General features: G+C 42.5%; 1 pseudogene; it reads left to right on the top strand.

Annotated features, from left to right (window-relative positions):
• Positions 1–19,297, top strand: part of LOC130196330 (NACHT, LRR and PYD domains-containing protein 14-like) — a 267,022-nt pseudogene that overhangs the window by 205,364 nt on the left and 42,361 nt on the right.

Raw genomic sequence — 19,297 nt, 5'->3', positions numbered from 1 at the left:
ATCTTTGTAGGGTCAGATCCATTCTGCCTCTGCCTCGACCTCTTGTCCAAGTTGTCCAAGTTGCCATGGGGGAATATTCCGTATTTGCCTTACAAGTGTGTTGATCATTGCAAGCATCTCTTTTCTGTGCAACTCCGCCTTAGCATGTTCAGCGTGCTTTAGGACATCTGTTAGTGGAACATATGATTTTCTCACCATCTGCAGGAGTTTGGTCTCGTCCCGCTCACGAAACGCTCTTTCAGATGGTCTTTGCATTGTTCCAGAGTCTGTGTCCCTCTTGGACTGTGTCCGGTGAAGCTGCATTTGATTGAGAAGGCTGCTGCAAGCAGGCTGGAGAAGCAAAAAGGGGGGGCGGAATCCAGGTCTGGAGCCACCGATTCTCTCAGTATCTCAGAAAGACAAGGATACACAGTATTTGGGTGAATGCAATGACACTTGTTAACATTCTTTGTAGGCTTTTTGGAATTTAGCGAATTAAATGCTTTCAATCTGTCTCTCCCTTTTTTTAAAAACTTTTTTTTTCAACTCAAATGCCCACATTCCAAAGGCTTCCCAGTCTGCCTTAAATATCACATTCTTCTGCTTTTTCTTTGATAAGACTGCATGCTGAGCCGTCACGCTCATCTCCATCTCCCTCAGTTGCACCTCCAACTGTTTTAATTGATTCTCGCTCAAACTTCCGTTTGAAGGAAACCCAACTTCTATCCATTTTTGCATTTGATCTAAACTGCCCGGATAATGTTCCGACATAAATTCACACAGGGTCGGAAGGATCGGGACGACATGGTTCCAACTAGTCTCTCCTCTTCTCTGAGCACTACCCATCTCTAGTCATTCGTGTATTACGTCGACGTGTGCGTCAATAAATTTTCAGGATTGACCAGACGCGTGCACTCTAAACAATACACATGAATGACCAAGGCAAGTCTGTGACCGCTGCTATCTCTAAAAACTGCCAACTGTTTTCCCTGAGAAGTGTGCGCCAAAACTGGTGCATACGAACCACTAGAGAACCCAACAGTTTTCAAAACCGTCTGTTAACAACACCTGATTGTGAGATTTTTCTATTTCCCTGTTTCATGACTTTTGTTTTAAAATAAATTGGATCTCTCACGCGTGTTGTCCATAGTTTTCAACTAGATTGGATCGGCCGTCCGGTCTCCGTCTGAACGGCAGCTTCTCACCCTCGGGGGAGGATTCATCTATATTATGGCCATCTGCCGTTCAGCCGGAGTCCCCGTCAAGCGCGTCCATCGCATCCTCGTCGCCAATTTGTGGTGGAAATAAGTGTTCCTTTACCTTGTGAGAGATCAAAAGTAGTTTAAGCATGGTTGACCCAAAACACTTTATTATAGTAACAAGTTTACAAGTCATAAACCAAACGCTAAATAACAAACAAGTCATGAAAACATTCAGCTAAATGGAGCAGAATCCCTGAGACCTCTCTCGAAGCCGTCAGAAATAACTGCTGCCTTCTCTGTGCAAGACTGCAACCTTTATAGATCTCAGAGACAATCCACATTCCAAAGTCCATCTGTTTCCTATCAGAGGAAGTTGAGACCCCTGAAAGCTTTGCGTAATCTGCAACCCCCCAACATTTGAGTGACCTTTCCGGTTGGTCCATCACCTCAAGTCATCGGTTTGTGACCTTTTCACATGACCCCACACAGGATTAGATTATCCTCCAGAGACATCAGGAAGAGACAACTGTTGACACATTCCAGGAGAGAGAACTTCTAAAACACATTTTTCCCCCGACAATATACAATCAGGACACTTGTCTGGCTTCATGCTGCTGATGGATTACTGAACAGGCCTATGGGACAGAGCCAGGGGCCACAGGGTCAGGGGCTAAAGGGTCAGGGGCCACAGGGTCAGGGGCCAAAGGTCACTGGCCAGAGGGTCCGTGGCCAAAGGATAAGGGGCCCAAAGGGTCAGGGGTCATATATATATATATATTCTTGAGTGAGTCAATGTTCCTCATAAAAATAGTTATTTATTCACACATAAAGAACCAAACATTGATCCATTTAAATGAAATAAGTGTTGAAATGAAACTTGTTGTGATCCTTGTGATCAGGTTCATCTTCTCTCTGAAGTCATGAATCCTCCGGCCGTAAGCTGCTTCTACACGTCTGCTACCAGCTGCAGGAAACCTTGTGAAGTGGAGTTCACATTAAAACATGAACTCATCTGATTGGATGATGAACAGATTGTTTCTGTCATCTTTTCTTCTTCTTTCACTGACGGGATTTTAACTAAATGTCTGTTTACAGAAGAAGATGAAACCAAAGTGAAAGCCACTCGTGTTCATGATGTCAATAATGATTCATTGTGTATTGATATAATAAACTCTGTGTGTTGTTTTGTGTGTTTACAGACTGTCAGACTGTGGGATCACAGAGGAAGGCTGTTCTTCTCTGGGATCAGCTCTGAAGTCAAACCCCTCCAGTCTGAGAGAACTGGATCTGAGTAGAAACCAGCTGCAGGATTCAGGAGTGAAGCTGCTGACTGGTTTTCTGGAGAGTCCACGTTGTAGCCTGGAGACTCTGAGGTGGGTTCACTGTCTGCTGCTAGTGTAGCACCTTCATGTTTAATCAATAACTGTTTGATGGATCTACGTATTGATCCATCAAGTGTTTCATTTCCTGGTGACATGTTCCACTTCACATCAGCTGCCTCGTTGCATGTCATCCTCTACAAGCACGACATGGACAACTTGTCTGGCTTCATGCTGCTGATGGATTACTGAACAGGCCTATGGGACAGAGCCAGGGGCCACAGGGTCAGGGGCCAAAGGGTCAGGGGCCAAAGGGTCAGGGGCCAAAGGGTCAGGGGCAAAAGGGTCAGGGGCCAAAGGGTCAGGGGCCCAAAGGGTCATGGGCAAAAGGGTCAGGGGCCACAGGGTCAGGGGACCAAAGGGTCAGGGGCCAAAGTGTCAGGGGCCAAAGGGTCAGGTCTGCTACCAGCTGCAGGAAACCTTGTGAAGTGGAGTTCACATTAAAACTAGGGGTGGGCACGTTAACGCATTAATCTTGCGTTAACGCATCAATTAATTAACGCTGACAATTATTTTATCGCGCATTAACGCATGAGTTTTATTTTTATTTTATTATTGTAAAGTGTGTTGCTCACAGGCTTTTATTTTGTAAAGTCTGCTACTGATTGCTGCGGAACCGAAAAAGAAAGTCATTAGCGGTTTAACAAACATGGAGAAAGTCGGAGATTTTAAATGGCACACAGTGGGCGAGGCTTGACAAGCGAGCTGCAGGGAGGAGATCAACCAAGAGAAGCATACAGCGAAGTGAGAGCTACTGCAGGCGATTAGTGAGGGTGACCAGGCGTCCTCTTTCCCGGACATGTCCTGCTTTTGAGCCTACAAAATGCGTCCGCAGGATTCCAAAACGTCGGATTTTGCTTCGGATATTTGTGTTTCTCTGGGTTTTCATAAACTAGTATTTACCCCTTACAAGTTTTGGAAATGGTATCTCCCAGTATAGAGAGCAGTCATTGGTCGACCGATCTCAGGGTTGCCAGATACACAATAATGATCCTCCAAATTCAACCATGTTGAGCCTTTGGTACGATACTTCACCATTTCCAATCTGCCAACACGGAGCACCTTGCCGCCTCCACTAGTTCATTGTTGTTTGTGCTATAAACTACAATAGCCCGCGCTCCCATAGCGCACTACGCGCTGTGCGTAGGGCACCACGTCCTGAGGGGGCTCCACAAAATAAGCAACTAAAAAATCCTCATAGTTATGATAATTATAATGCCGATATAATTTCAGTCTAGAAATATTAGGCACCTTTTAGGCGTGTATAGTTCATTTTAGTTTAGTTCATATGGCAGTACATTTAAAATAAGTGTCAAGTTCTAGGAATTGACAAACTGCACTGAAAGTGTTTTCTGGTGTCTCACTCTAACAGGGACAACACATGTTATGGCACTTTCATTCATATGGCAGAACATTTAAAATAGAAGTGCGCTATACACTACTTTTGAATTAATCATGGATTTTGCGATTAATCGCGATTAATAAGGGAAATCATGCGATTAATCGCGATTACAAATTTTAATCGTTGCCCAGCCCTAATTAAAACATGAACTCATCTGATTGGATGATGAACAGATTGTTTCTGTCATCTTTTCTTCTTCTTTCACTGACGTGATTTTAACTAAATGTCTGTTTACAGAAGAAGATGAAACCAAAGTGAAAGCCACTCGTGTTCATGATGTCAATAATGATTCATTGTGTATTGATATAATAAACTCTGTGTGTTGTTTTGTGTGTTTACAGACTGTCATGCTGTGGGATCACAGAGGAAGGCTGTTCTTCTCTGGGATCAGCTCTGAAGTCAAACCCCTCCAGTCTCAGAGAACTGGATCTGAGTATCAACCAGCTGCAGGATTCAGGAGTGAAGCTGCTGACTGGTTTTCTGGAGAGTCCACGTTGTAGCCTGGAGACTCTGAGGTGGGTTCACTGTCTGCTGCTAGTGTAGCACCTTCATGTTTAATCAATAACTGTTTGATGGATCTACGTATTGATCCATCAAGTGTTTCATTTCCTGGTGACATGTTCCACTTCACATCAGCTGCCTCGTTGCATGTCGTCCTCTACAAGCACGACATGGACAACTTGTCTGGCCTCATGCTGCTGATGGATTACTGAACAGGCCTATGGGACAGAGCCAGGGGCCACAGGGTCAGGGGCCCAAAGGGTCAGGGGCCAAAGGGTCAGGGGCCAAAGGGTCAGAGGTCAAAGCTTCAGGGGCCAAAGGATCAGGGGCCCCCTGTCCTTCACCTACAGAATGTCGCTCAGAGATACTCAGAGTATTGATGAGTATACTATATGTACCATACTTTATTAATATATATATGTATATATATATATTAATATATATATATATATATACTTGAGTGAGTCAATGTTCCTCATAAAAATAGTTATTTATTCACACATAAAGAACCAAACATTTATCCATTTAAATGAAATAAGTGTTGAAATGAAACTTGTTGTGATCCTTGTGATCAGGTTCATCTTCTCTCTGAAGTCATGAATCCTCCGGCCGTAAGCTGCTTCTACACGTCTGCTACCAGCTGCAGGAAACCTTGTGAAGTGGAGTTCACATTAAAACATGAACTCATCTGATTGGATGATGAACAATTGTTTCTATCATCTTTTCTTCTTCTTTCACTGACGTGATTTTAACTAAATGTCTGTTTACAGAAGAAGATGAAACCAAAGTGAAAGCCACTCGTGTTCATGATGTCAATAATGATTCATTGTGTATTGATATAATAAACTCTGTGTGTTGTTTTGTGTGTTTACAGTCTGTCAGACTGTGGGATCACAGAGGAAGGCTGTTCTTCTCTGGGATCAGCTCTGAAGTCAAACCCCTCCAGTCTCAGAGAACTGGATCTGAGCTGGAACCAGCTGCAGGATTCAGGAGTGAAGCTGCTGACTGGTTTTCTGGAGAGTCCACGTTGTAGCCTGGAGACTCTGAGGTGGGTTCACTGAATTATAAATAAAGATAACAGGCCAATATGATCTTAATGTAACATGAATTAACTGATGATCACTGATGTGAACAGAGAAAATGAGCTGAAACAAATGGTTTCATAACCAGATGGAGTCCCTGCACACTCATTTCTCCTTTCAGAGAACAAGAATATAATATCTTGGCTCTTTTGATTGACATCGCTTGACACCTGAAGAAACTGAATTTAAAGCTGCAGGACAATTCAGTTCAATATTTTATTGTAAAATGAAGTCCTTTATTTGAAATAATATTTTTCAAAAGATTTGTTTTAAATCCGGCCTTTATTTTACTTTAAATATGAGAAGATAATGTATTTATTATTAGAGTATTTGTTATTCATAATTAATCCAGTTCAGTTGAAATCTGTAATGATAAATATGTTGTAGATGTTATTATATTTAGTTCTCTTTATTTATGTCCGGCCTGGACTAAAATGAGGACTCAGATGCAGAGGAGAGAACGTATAAGCCCACTTTATTGAAATCCGAACCTCTTTGAGGAGAGACAAATAAAAGGGCTCTGGAAAAGAGCTCACTAAATATACTCGGGCTAATCTAAAACACAAAGTCTCTCAAAGCAGGAGGACAGCAAGCGCTGACAAATAAAACAAAGCTAAGCTAAACTACAAACTTTACAAAGGAAAAGTCTCTCTCTCTCAAAGGAGGAAACGAAAACAACTCACATGGGTGAAGATACTCAGAAACCGTGACTTTGGCTGTGGCAATGGGCTGAGGCCAAGGGCCAAACACTTTGGCCCCCAGACAAAGGGAGAACAGACTATGAGCACATGAGGGTCCTGGGGAACAGGTGGAGACCGTCAGGGGTCAGGGGGACCATCAGGGGTCAGGGGAGACCGTCAGGGGTCAGGTGGAGACCATCAGGGGTCAGGGGAGACCGTCAGGGGTCAGGGGTCAGGGGAGACCGTCAGGGGTCAGGGGAGACCGTCAGGGGTCAGGTGGAGACCGTCAGGGGTCAGGGGGACCATCAGGGGTCAGGTGGAGACCGTCAGGGGTCAGGGGTCAGGTGGAGACCGTCAGGGGTCAGGGGACCATCAGGGGTCAGGGACCATCACGGTGACACATGAGGAAGAGCAAGTGACCTGAAGCGAGAGGAGAGTTTGACTTCAAATAAAACAGGAGATTCTACGAGACAGAAACCCAAGACAAGACAAACCTCCCAGCGGTTGTGACACTTTAACTTGACAGTCAGTTGTTTACTACATACACCGTTAATTACAACTGTTGGCTACTTCAATGCATATGGCACAAAATCATAGGCGCATATCTGACATTGATGTTCTGACCTTTAGTGAAACTCTCTCTAACTGGACCTCAAGGATTTTAATTATACCTGATATACAATCATGACCTTGTCTGGCTTCATGCTGCTGATGGATTACTGAACAGGCCTAAGGGACAGAGCCAGGGCCACAGGGTCAGGGCAAACATCAGGGGCTAGGCAATAGCCACAGGGTCAGGGCCACAAGCAATAGCTAAAAGGGTCAGCCAAAGGGGCCACAGGGTCAGGGGAGCCACACGGTCCAGGGGCTAAAAGGGTCCAGGCTGGGGTCAGGGACCAAAGGTCAGGGGCCAAAGGGTCATGGAGGCAAAGGGTCAAAGAGGCCCAAACAGTCCAGGGAGCATAACGGGTCGGGGCCAAGGATCAGGGCCCTCTCCTTCACCTGCAGAATGGGAGTAAGCTCAGAGAGACTCCAGAGTATTAGTGGTATACTATATGTACCATACTTTATTAATGGATATATTTATATATATACAGGACTGTGGGGCTGAAAATTAGAGAATATTGTGATAAAGTTCTTTGCGATTAATTCTGTAATGCAATTCAAAAACTAAAATGTCATGCATGGTCTGGCCTTTCATTACTTCGGTGTTCGTTAATTTTACTCAAACTGAGTGTCGACAACAGTCTTGATTTAACACTATTTCATTTTAAACAATTATTCCTCCTTGAAAATAAGACATAAATCAGTTTAAACTAAGTGGATGGAATCAATTTGGGATTTTTCCCTCCTGCTCCTCCTTCCTCCCGTCTCCCCCTCTGATACACAGAGGAACAGAGAGCTGACGATGTCCGAAGTAGTGTGGAAATAACTCGTCTGCAAACCTTCACGTTGATTGGTCCAATCCGTTTTGTCTGTCAACATTTTGGAAAAAAGCAATAGACACTCAGTAAATCAACGAAAGGATATACCTCACAGGTGAGCCTGTTAACTTCTACCATCCGTTGAAATGACGAGAACAGTGGCTTACAACAGCTAAAACCCCTCATTGAATATCCTGATTGTTCTCAAATATTAGATGTATAACCACGTGAAAATATATACTAATGACGCCTTTAAAATTAAATCACTTTGTAAATTGTCTAATTAACTAGAAACGCCAAGGGTTTCCTGAGCCTTGACAAATTTGACTGTCAGTCTGTTATAAAGGCCACTTTTTCTACTGCTGGTCAGTGTTAAATATTACAGGACCAATGGGGTATGAGATAGACTTCTTTTTTTTACTAATCTGGAGGTTTCTTAAGCTGTAAGCCATTTATCATCCACAATATTAAAGACCTAGCTGGCACTTTTAAAGGTAGGAACCTCTTTGAAAACACAATGTAATGTCAGTTTGATCTTTAATGAATCCAGAATATGACATTTTGTTTTTTAATCGCGTTAATGAATTACAGAATGTGCGTTAATAAGTTAACTTTTAATCCTATTGACAACCTATTCTAGTTTAATCCTATACTATACTTGAGTGAGTCAATGTTCCTCATGAAAAGAGTTATTTATTCACACCTAAAGAAGCAAACATTGATCCATTTCAATGAAATAAGTATTTGAAATGAAACTTGTTGTGATCCTTGTGATCAAGGTTCATCTTCTCTCTGAAGTCATGAATCCTCCGGCCGTAAAGCTGCTTCTACCGTCTGCTACCAGCTGCAGGAAACCTTGTGAAGTGGAGTTCACATTAAAACATGAACTCATCTGATTGGATGATGAACAGATGGTTTCACATCATCTTATTCTTCTTCTCTCACTTTGTGGGATTTAACCTAAATGTCTGTTTACAGAAGAAGATGAAACCAAAGTGTAAAACCACTACGTGTTCATGATGTCAATAATGATTCATTGTGTATTGATATAATAAACTCTGTGTGTTTGTTTTGTTGTGTTTACAGTCTGTCATACTAATGGGATCACCAGAAGGAAGCTGTTCTTCTCTGGGATCAGCTCTGAGATTAGAAGCCCACTCAGTCTCAGAGAGAACTGAATCTGAGTGTGAGCAAGCTGCAGGATTCAGGAGTGGAAGCTGCTGACTGGTTTTCTGGAGGGTCCACATTGTAGCCTGGCGAGTCTGAGGTGGGTTCACCGAATTATAATTAAAGATAAGGCCAATATGATCTTAATAACAACATGAATTAACTGATGATCACTGATGTGAACAGAAGAAATGAAGGCTGAAACAAATGGTTTCTACACTTCAACCAGATGGAGTCCCTGCACACACATTTCTCTCCTTTCAGAAACGAAGTCTATAATATCTTGGCTCTTTTTGATTGACATGCAACGGACGCCTGAAGAAACTGAATTTAAAGCTGCAGGACAATTCAGTTCAAGATTCAAGATGTTCAAGATTCAAGATGTTTTATTTGTCACATACACACACAGGGTGTGCAGTGAAATGAAAGTGGCCTTAGCAGAGGTTGTGCAAGGGCAACAAGTACACACTATTTACAAATAAAACAACACAATATTTACAGTAATGTTGGTCAGGTTTTTTTTTTTTTGGCCACAGTTGTACAGGGGGCCTATCAGGCACAATGATACAGGAAAAAATGTCAGCCCTCTGTTCTTCACTGAAGGGTTTCTAAATGAAACAGTCAGTTGAAAGGTGAGGCTTCAGACCTGGCCTTTTGATGGACAAGTCCTGCATGAGGCCAATGTGTCAGGAGATATTTGAAATTGTCCTGGTGACAGTTAAAAGGCAGTGATCTTGTCAGGGCCAAATCAGAGTGAAATAAGGATCTGAGAAATCAGTGCCTGATGGAGTGTTGTTCTCACAGAGGTCTGTGTTCGACCATGAGATCACAGTGGTCAGGGTCATCTAAAAGTGAAATGGATGTCATCTGTTGTTGTGTAAAGTAAATATCATTGACACATGATGACTGTTGTCCTCACATGACAGATCACAATAGGTATTCTGTTTAATCAGGTAATGTGTTAAAACTGAGATGGTGTTATAATTAACAGTCATGTGTGTCAATACAGACTGAAAGATTTCATTCATGAGTCAAAAATAAGTCTAGAATTCCTTCAAATCAGGATAAAGATGTTCTCAATCAGCTTGGCCAGTCTAACTATTTTAAACAACATAATCAAGAAGTGTCTCATAGTCTCTGTCAGATGAAGTTTTCATATAAAATCACTGTCTGTTTGAAATAAACAAACTGATCCATAAACAAAATGATCAGTCTCAAACTTTCATGACCAGATCTCTCTAGATTCTTTATGCTAGAACATTCACACAACATGGATCTCTTAACAGAACCACATCAGCCAAATTAATATTGTTCATAGCTTTTCACATTTCAGATAAAAATCCATTGGATGCAGTTTCTGGTGTTCATAACAGATTCATGTGCTGGCACAGATTTGTTATATGTATCAGTATTCTGAGGACATACTGTTGTTCACAAAGTCATAAAAATGAGTTCATTGTATCTCATTTTTCTGTTGTATTTGTGATATCATGCAGACATGGTGAATGCTATCTGATTTCTGTCTTTTCTTGGTTTCATTATATAGAGTGTTGATGCATGTTGCATACAAGAGAGATAAATTGTCTGATTCACATTCAAGATGGATTATAAGTTTTTTGAAAGATAAAGTCATGGTGCTCTTCATGTCAAATATGATGTTCATCATGAACCATTGATCATGTTGACACACATCACTCATCTGATTGGTCAGACCAGTTGTTGACTCTTGGGATTTTGTGACTAACAGAAAAATCCTTCTGATTTCAAACAAAGAGACATTGAATCTCTTGATGTATACATTCAGTTTTTTCTGTACAGTAATGTCTGGTAAATTCATGACGTTTCATTAAGTAGAAACAGGCTATATTGTTCTGATGAAACATCATGATCATATCTGCTTTCCGCTGTGGTTATGACCTGAACTGACACTGAATAAAAATAATCATGAGATAAACAGATGTTCATTCACAACAGAAAGAGTCAATGTCCTGGACACATGTTGTTAGTCAGGAAGAAATATTTGATTTCAGATCTTCACTGTCTGAAAAAGAAACTGTTCATATATATCACCATCAATGTTTCCTCAGACAAAGATGTTCACTCATGTGTTAATCAGTTTCAAATCATATCTTACAGAACTGGGCTATAAAATCTCAAAGAAGAGATTGAATTCAGTCTGTTAAGCTGTTCTGAGTTCTCTGAGAGCTCACTGTTGTTGAGGGTTCAAGGTCTCTGGACTGATCATAAAAAGTACAAAAACCACTTGTTTTGAAAGTTTATGTCAAAATTAAAGACTTCTGAGTGCATGTTTTCAAAAATATTAAAATAAACACAAAAACTAGACAATCTCATGACATTACATGGACAACAGACTTCAGAGAGATTTAATATGAAATGACCTTTATTTAAATCACATTTTCAAAAAGCTTTCTGTTTTAAATCCACCTTTATTTTACTTTAAATAGAGATAATGTTTTTATTAGAGGATTATTTATAATAAATAGAGTTCAATTGAAAAATTGTAATAATAAATATATTTGATGAGTTTAGTTTTCTTTATTTAACTTGACAGTCAGTTGTTTACTACATACACACGTTAATACAACTGTTGGCTACTTCAATGCATATGGCACAAAATCATAGGACGCATATCTGACATTGATGTTCTGACCTTTAGTGAGGAAACTCTCTCTAACTGGACCTCAAGGATTTTAATTATACCTGATATACAATCATGACACTTGTCTGGCTTCATGCTGCTGATGGATTACTGAACAGGCCTATGGGACAGAGTCAGGGCCACAGGGTCAGGGGCCAAGGGTCAGGGCCAGTCAGGGCCAGATGGTTGAGGCCAAAGGGTCAGGGGAAAGGGTGAGGGGTCAAAGGTCAGGGCAAGGGTCAGGGGCCAAAGGGTCAGGGGCCTCAGGGTCAGGGGCCCCTGTCCTTCACCTACAGAATGAGAGACAAAGTATTGATGAGTATACTATATGTACTTTATTAATATATATATATATGATATATATATATATATATATATATATATATCAATGTCTCAGAAAAAGAATATTTTAGTTCTTTACATACAATTCATGTCATGCATTTATGAAATAACTGAAAATGTTCACGATAACGCGCCCATTTCGAATCTCGTACTACAGCTGGTGCACTACCAGCTAAGTCCCGTTGCAACTTTTACATGCCCCTGTCACAGTTGCAGAACCACCTTCCGTAAACATGTCACTCATTTCAACTTGATAACGCGAACGTTCGTTTAGCGATAGTAATCATCTGTTTTAGTTCGCCCTAGGCCCTGGATTAGCGGAATTGTACTCTCATGGTTTTGACACGTTAATGTATGCTCTCGTTTCTGTCTAGGTGATACCAGTGGAGCGGCTCATTAATGAATCGTCGATACATGTCCGTACACGCTTTTGAGTTTTGTTACAAATAATGATCTTAACACAGAGAAAGGTGGCTCCTTCCTGGTCATTGTAAGTAAATTCCTTGAGACGAAGTTAAGTGAAGCAGGGTTTGTGATAAAGTGACCCCTTGGACGGTGCTTGTCAAGCAAGGGATCTCCTCGACCTGGGACGCACTTGTGGATGAGCGGTTAATTGTTGGCGCGATGACAAATACAGGATGATCACGATCGACGACCTCAGACAATCAAAGCGTGTAAAGCCCTGTCTGTTGCCTTCGCATCTCTGCCCCGATCAGAAATGGATCAGTTTACGCTTTACAGAGAGTTAAACAAGTGGGAACCCACGTATGCGCTCCCATGCGATCCATCAAGTCTTTTGCCGCTGCTGGTTCCCCATTTCGCTCCATGGGGGCTGTCAGGCTCAGCTTGATCTACAAAATTTCCCAGTGCATTGATCATGCCGTATCCTAGCAACTCATGGGGACTTCCCACTAGTCACCTGCCGATCATTGTAAAACATCGGTGGTGACCTGGGATCGCCTCGAGCTTACTCACTGTCGCGGTTTCCAGCAGGAGCCTATTTTTGGTTTGTCATTCAGCCAGAGGAGAAGGATGTGTAGGGGATATTCTATTTTTGAAAAGCTGCAGGATCCAATGGCGAGACTCACTTTCTGGGTGAGTATGAAGTCGTAGCCCTTTTTTCAAGTCAGGGGTCCGTAAATGATGGACGCCACAATTGCCACCTATTATATATATATATGACACACACCGTCGCGGCTAGGGCCTCATGCTATGTTCCTCATAAAAGAGTGACATGTTATTCACACTGAGCTGAAGCAGTCGACGGGAACATGTATCGATGATTTGAGACAACCAATGAAATAAGTGTTGAAATGAAACTTGTTGTGATCCTTGTGATCAGGTTCATCTTCTCTGAAGTCATGAATCCTCCGGCCGTAAGCTGCTTCTACGTCTGCTACCAGCTGCAGGAAACCTTGTGAGTGGAGTTCACATTAAAATGAACTCATCTGATTGGATGATGAACAGATTGTTTCTGTCATTTCTTCTTCTTTCACTGACGGGATTTTAACTAAATGTCTGTTTACAGAAGAAGATGAAACCAAAGTGAAAGCCACTCGTGTTCATGATGTCAATAATGATTCATTGTGTATTGATATAATAAACTCTGTGTGTTGTTTTGTGTGTTTACAGACTGTCAGACTGTGGGATCAGAGAGGAAGGCTGTTCTTCTCTGGGATCAGCTCTGAAGTCAAACCCCTCCAGTCTCAGAGAACTGGATCTGAGTTACAACCTGCTGCAGGATTCAGGAGTGAAGCTGCTGACTGGTTTTCTGGAGAGTCCACGTTGTAGCCTGGAGACTCTGAGGTGAGTTCACTGTCTGCTGCTAGTGGAGCACCTTCATGTTTAATCAATAACTGTTTGATGGATCTACGTATTGATCCATCAAGTGTTTCATTTCCTGGTGACATGACTTCATCAGCTGCCTCGTTGCATATGTCCTCTACAAGCACATGGACAACTTGTCTGGCTCATGCTGCTGATGGATTACTGAACAGGCCTATGGGACAGAGCCAGAGCCACAGTCAGGGCCAATCAAAAATCAGCAGTCAGGGGCCAAGGGTCACAAATGAACCAATCAGGGGCCAAAGTGTCAGGGCCAATCAGGGCCAAGGGTCATCATCAGGGCCAAGGGTCACATGGTCAGGCCAAAGACTGTCCTTGTACAGAATGTCAGAGACTCAGGTATTGATGAGCTATATACCATACATTTAATATATATGTATGTATATATATATATTTATATATATATATATGAGTGAGTCATGTTCACCTTTACAGCGGCATGTGAGGAAGATTTAAATCTACGCTGCTGTATTTTTTAACTTGCGCCACAAGTTGCGGGTATCAGGCGGCTGTTTAACCAAACATTTATCCATTTAAATGAAATAAGTGTTGAAATGAAACTTGTTGTGATCCTGTATCCCAGGCGTCAGATCAGGTTCATCTTCTCTCTGAGTCATGAATTCTTCACCCTCCTGGGATTGTGAAGCATTAGTAGAAACCCTGCTTCTACAAATCTGGTGGCCCGCTGGTCAGGGCCCAGCTGCAGGAAACCTTGTGAAGTGGAGTTCACATTAAAACATGAACTCATCTGATTGGATGATGAACAGATTGTTTCTGTCATCTTTCTTCTTCTTTCACTGGGATTTTAACTAAATGTCTGTTTACAGAAGAAGATGAAACCAAAGTGAAAGCCACTCGTGTTCATGATGTCAATAATGATTCATTGTGTATTGATATAATAAACTCTGTGTGTTGTTTTGTGTGTTTACAGACTGTCAGACTGTGGGATCACAGAGGAAGGCTGTTCTTCTCTGGGATCAGCTCTGAAGTCAAACCCCTCCAGTCTCAGAGAACTGGATCTGAGTTACAACCTGCTGCAGGATTCAGGAGTGAAGCTGCTGACTGGTTTTCTGGAGAGTCCACGTTGTAGCCTGGAGACTCTGAGGTGGGTTCACTGTCTGCTGCTAGTGTAGCACCTTCATGTTTAATCAATAACTGTTTGATGGATCTATGTTGATCCATCAGTGTTCATTCTGTGACATGTTCACTTCATGCTGCCTGGTTATGTCGTCCTCTACAAGACATGGACAACTTGTCTGGCTCATGCTGCTGATGGATTACTGAACAGGCCTGTAGCCAGCCACAGGGTCAGGGCCAAATCACATGTCAAATCAGGGGTCATCACTCCATCAGGGCCAAAGTTCAGGGCCAGTCGCCATCAGATCAAACACACCAATCTGGTCACATCAGACTCTTCACCTACAGAATGTTCAGAGAGACTCATGTGATGAGAATGTTATGTCATCTATGGTACCTTCCCCGAGCGGAGCTCGGATTGGGCTCGAGCTAGTCTAGGCCAGGGTGTTAGTGTCCATTGTGCATATGTCCCATACCGTAATTGCAGAGGTGGGTTCCCAGCGTACACTAGCGGGTCGCTGTAGCGGCGGGTAAAGGCGATATACCGGCTAGAAACCTCTCCCGGATTGACCTCCGGGGCCTACCCGCCTCGTAGAGGGAGTCTTTCCCATCTCCGCCATGATATATTAAATGCAGCGCCGTGAGAAGTTTAGAGAAGCACCTGGCCCACGGCCCCATCAGCCGTCTTAACTGTCCCAGAACCAGATATACAGCAACTGCCGCTTGCAGATTTTGTTCGTGGCATGCTAAGGAACTGGACGAGGGCTGATGCTGAACTCCTGATTTACCAAGTGTTGAGGGAATGAAACTTGTTGCAGCCCCGAACTAAACTACGGCCGTCAGATTCTCAGTTGTTCATCTTCTCTCTCTGAAGTCATGAAGTTGAACCCTCAAGGATTTACTGCCGTATCAGCAAAGGTCAGGGCCATCCGCTGGGCCTTCTGCGTGTTTATTTAGAGCCACACTGCTATTATGACTGGCAGCTGCAGAGTGCAGGGTAAACTGTCCAGGAGTTCTGAAGCGGTCAATGCTTGTGAGGTCTTCACATTCATACGAAACATGAACTCATCTGATTGGATGATGAACAGATTGTTTCTGTCATCTTTTATTCTTCTTACACTGGCGATTTTTCTAAATGTCTGTTTACTAAAGAAGATGAAACCAAAGTGAAAACCACTCGTGTTCATGATGTCAATAATGATTCATTGTGTATTGATATAATAAACTCTGTGTGTTGTTTTGTGTGTTTACAGACTGTCATACTGTGGGATCAGAGAGGAAGGCTGTTCTTCTCTGGGATCAGCTCTGAAGTCAAACCCCTCCAGTCTCAGAGAACTGGATCTGAGTGAAAACCAGCTGCAGGATTCAGGGAAAGCTGCTGACTGGTTTTCTAGTCCATTGACTGGAGACTCTGAGGTCAGTCGAGTTTGAACTGTAGTTGTTGTTGTTGTTGTTGTTTCTCTTCTACTGATGTGCTTCACTGGCAGCTGATGAGAGGAGTCTCTGGAGACTGATCCATCTCTTCTGTTGTCTTCTTCTTCTCTCCCAGATTGGAGTGATCAGCTGAGTGCTGATGATCCAGAGCATCTGTCTTCTGACGTTAAGCTTGTTTTGCTGATGTTTCGTCCTTTACCGTCTCTGTGCTGAATGCCAAAATACCACCTGACTATGACAGTGTTCCATGTTATCGGGCCCCCCGGGGGGGTTTGGGGGTTTTGGGGCCCTTTCCCTTTCCCAAAAAAAGGGGGGGTTCCCCCCCGGGGGGCCCCCTTTTTTGGGCCCCCCCCAAAAAATTCCCCGGGCCCCCCTTTTTTGGGGGGGGAAATTTTTTTCCCCCCCAAAAATTTTTTTTTCCCCAAAAAATTTTTGGGGGGGGTTTTTTTTTTTTTCCCCCCCAAAAACCAAAAAAAAAGGGCCCCCCTTTTTTTCCCCCCCGGAAAAAAAAAATTTTTTCCCTTTTTTTTTTTTTAAAAAATTTTAAAAATTTTTGGGTTAACCCCTTTTTTTTCCCCCCCCGGGGGGAAAAAAAACCCCCCTTTTTAAAAAAGGGGGGGTTTTTTTTTAAAAAATTTTTTTTTCCGGGGGGGGCCCCCCCCCCCGGGGGGGGGGTTTTTTTTAAAAAAAAATTTTTTTTTTTAAAAAAATTTTTTTTTTTTTCTTCTTTTTTTTTTTTGTTTTTTGGAAGATGAAACCAAAGTGAAAACCACTCGTGTTCATGATGTCAATAATGATTCATTTGTATTGATATAATAAACTCTGTGTGTTGTTTTGTGTGTTTACAGTGTCAACTGTGGGATCATCACAGAGTTCACAAGAAGACAGGAGACTCCCAGTGCAGACGAGTTCAGGTTGTGTGGGCTGCAGGAGGGGAGAGCACTGCCTCAAGAGGGCCTCGGGGTCCAAGCCCCTTCCTTCCCCCCGGACGGGACCTCCCCCCGGACCCTCGGGGGCCCCCTGCGGATGAACGGAAGGGCTTTTTTTTCCCCCGAGGCGGACGACTCAGCTCGGGGTGGGGTCGGATGGCGGGCCCAGACTCTCTGAGACTTCTTCCAACTCATCCAGCAGCTCAGTGACCCCGGGCCCGCGGAAGGACTCCACCTGATGGAGGGAGGGGGAGGGAGGAGGAAAAGGAGGGAGAGGGGGAGGGGGAGGGAGGAGGAGGAGAGGAGAAGGGGAGGGAGGAGGAGGGGAAGAGGAAGGAGGGAGGAGGGGGGGAAGGAGAGGGGGGAAGAAGGAGAAGTTTTTACCCCCAAATTTTTTTTTGGGTTTTTCCCCTTTTTGCCTTTTTTAAAAAAAAACCCACATTAAACCGGGGTTTTTTTTCCCCCCCCAGGGGGTCAAAAAGGAGTCAAAATTTCCTTTTTTGGGTTTTTTTTGGGGTTTCGGGGTTTTTAAAAACCTTTCCCCAAAAAAAAACCCCCCCAAACTAAAATTTTGGGGTTTTTTATTTTTAAAGGAAAAGGCGGAAAAAAGGAAAATTTTAAAACCTTAAAAACCCCCCCGGGGTGTCGGCCATCCCCCCCAAAAAAAAGGTTTGATTCCCCGGCCCCCAAGAAAAAAACCCTTCCCCCCCATTTTTTTTTCCCTTTTTCCCCTTTTGTTTTTAAAAAATTTTCCCCGGGGGCCTTTTTTTGGGTTTTTTTGGCTTTAAACCCGTTTTACCCCCCCCCCCCCAAAACCCCCCCTTTTAAAGGTTTTTTTTTCCCGAAAAGGTTTTTTTACCACCTTGTCCCCCCAAACCCTTCAGTAAAAATTTTTTCATAAACCCCAAAATTTTTTTTGGGGGGAAAAATAGTAAAAAATTTAGTTCCCCAGGGGGCCACCCCAAAGGGTTAAAATTTTTAAAAAATTTCGGGGGGGTTTTTAAAAGGGATCCCAAAGGCCCCAAAAAGGGGTTTACCACCCCTTTGGAAAAATTTCCCTTTTGTTAAAAAATTTAACATTTTATCCATTTTGGGGTCGCGGGGTGGCCCATAAAAACTTTTTTTTCCGGAATCTTTCCCCAAATAAATTTAACATCCTTCCCCCCCTATTTTTATTTTTAAAGTTTTTTTTAAAAATTGTTCCAAATTTTGGGGGGGGGAAAGGTTTTTACGGCCCTACTTCCCCCAAAAAAATGGAAAAAGGAAAGGGCTTAAGGGCCCCATTTCCCGGAAAAATCCAAACCCAAAAGGAAAACCCCAAAGTTTTTAAGAAAATTGCGGGGCTTTTAGGGTTTTTTTTTTTTCCCGGTTTTTTAAACTTCCCCCAATTTAAACCCAAAAAAAAAAGTCCCCCTCCCGAAAAATCATATTCCTTTAATTTTTTTAACAAAAATCCCAAAAATTTTTTTTTAAAAAAAAAAAAAAATTTTAAAAAGCATTAAAAACAAAACAAACCCAAAAAAAACAAATTAACCCCTTTTCTTGAATTTTTTTTGGGCCCCTTTAATGCTTTGGGGTTTTTTGGGACCCATTTATAGCAAAATAAACCCTTTTAAAACCCAACCGTATTTTTTAAAAAAATAAAAAATAAAATTTAAAGTAATTTTTAAAAAAAAACAAAAAAAAAAAAAAAAAAATTAAAAAAAAAAACTTTTTTATTTAAAATTTTTTAAAAAAAATTTTAAAATTTTTAAAAATTTTACCAAAAAAAATTTTTCCCCCAAAGGTAAAAAATTTTTTTTAAAATTAAAAAAAAAATAAAAGGTTTTTTCCCAAATTTGCTTTCCTTTGCATTAATTTTTTGGGGGTTTTTTTTAAAACCCTTTTAAAAATTTTTCCCTAACCAGGGGGGGCCCCCCCGGGTTTCCCCCGGGGAAAAAAAAGGGATTTTGGGCCAAAGGACGGAACCCCCCGTCCATTTGGGGGTTTGGGGTTCGGGCCGAAAAAGGGGTCCAGGCCCCCTCCAGGCCCTCCCCCCCCCCTGGGCCCCCCAAGGGTTCTCCCAAAGGGGGAAACCCCGCGCCCCGGGGCCCCCCCGGCCCCCCCCCCCCAAAAACACCGAAAGCCCCAAGACTCCAGGGGAAAAAGGGGGGGGAAAAAAAAGGGGAGGGGGGGGAAAAAGGGGAAAGGAAAGG

This window comes from Pseudoliparis swirei, chromosome 7 (genome assembly GCF_029220125.1).
Source record: "Pseudoliparis swirei isolate HS2019 ecotype Mariana Trench chromosome 7, NWPU_hadal_v1, whole genome shotgun sequence".
NCBI lineage: Eukaryota > Metazoa > Chordata > Actinopteri > Perciformes > Liparidae > Pseudoliparis > Pseudoliparis swirei.
This window is presented reverse-complemented; position numbering and strand designations above follow the sequence as displayed.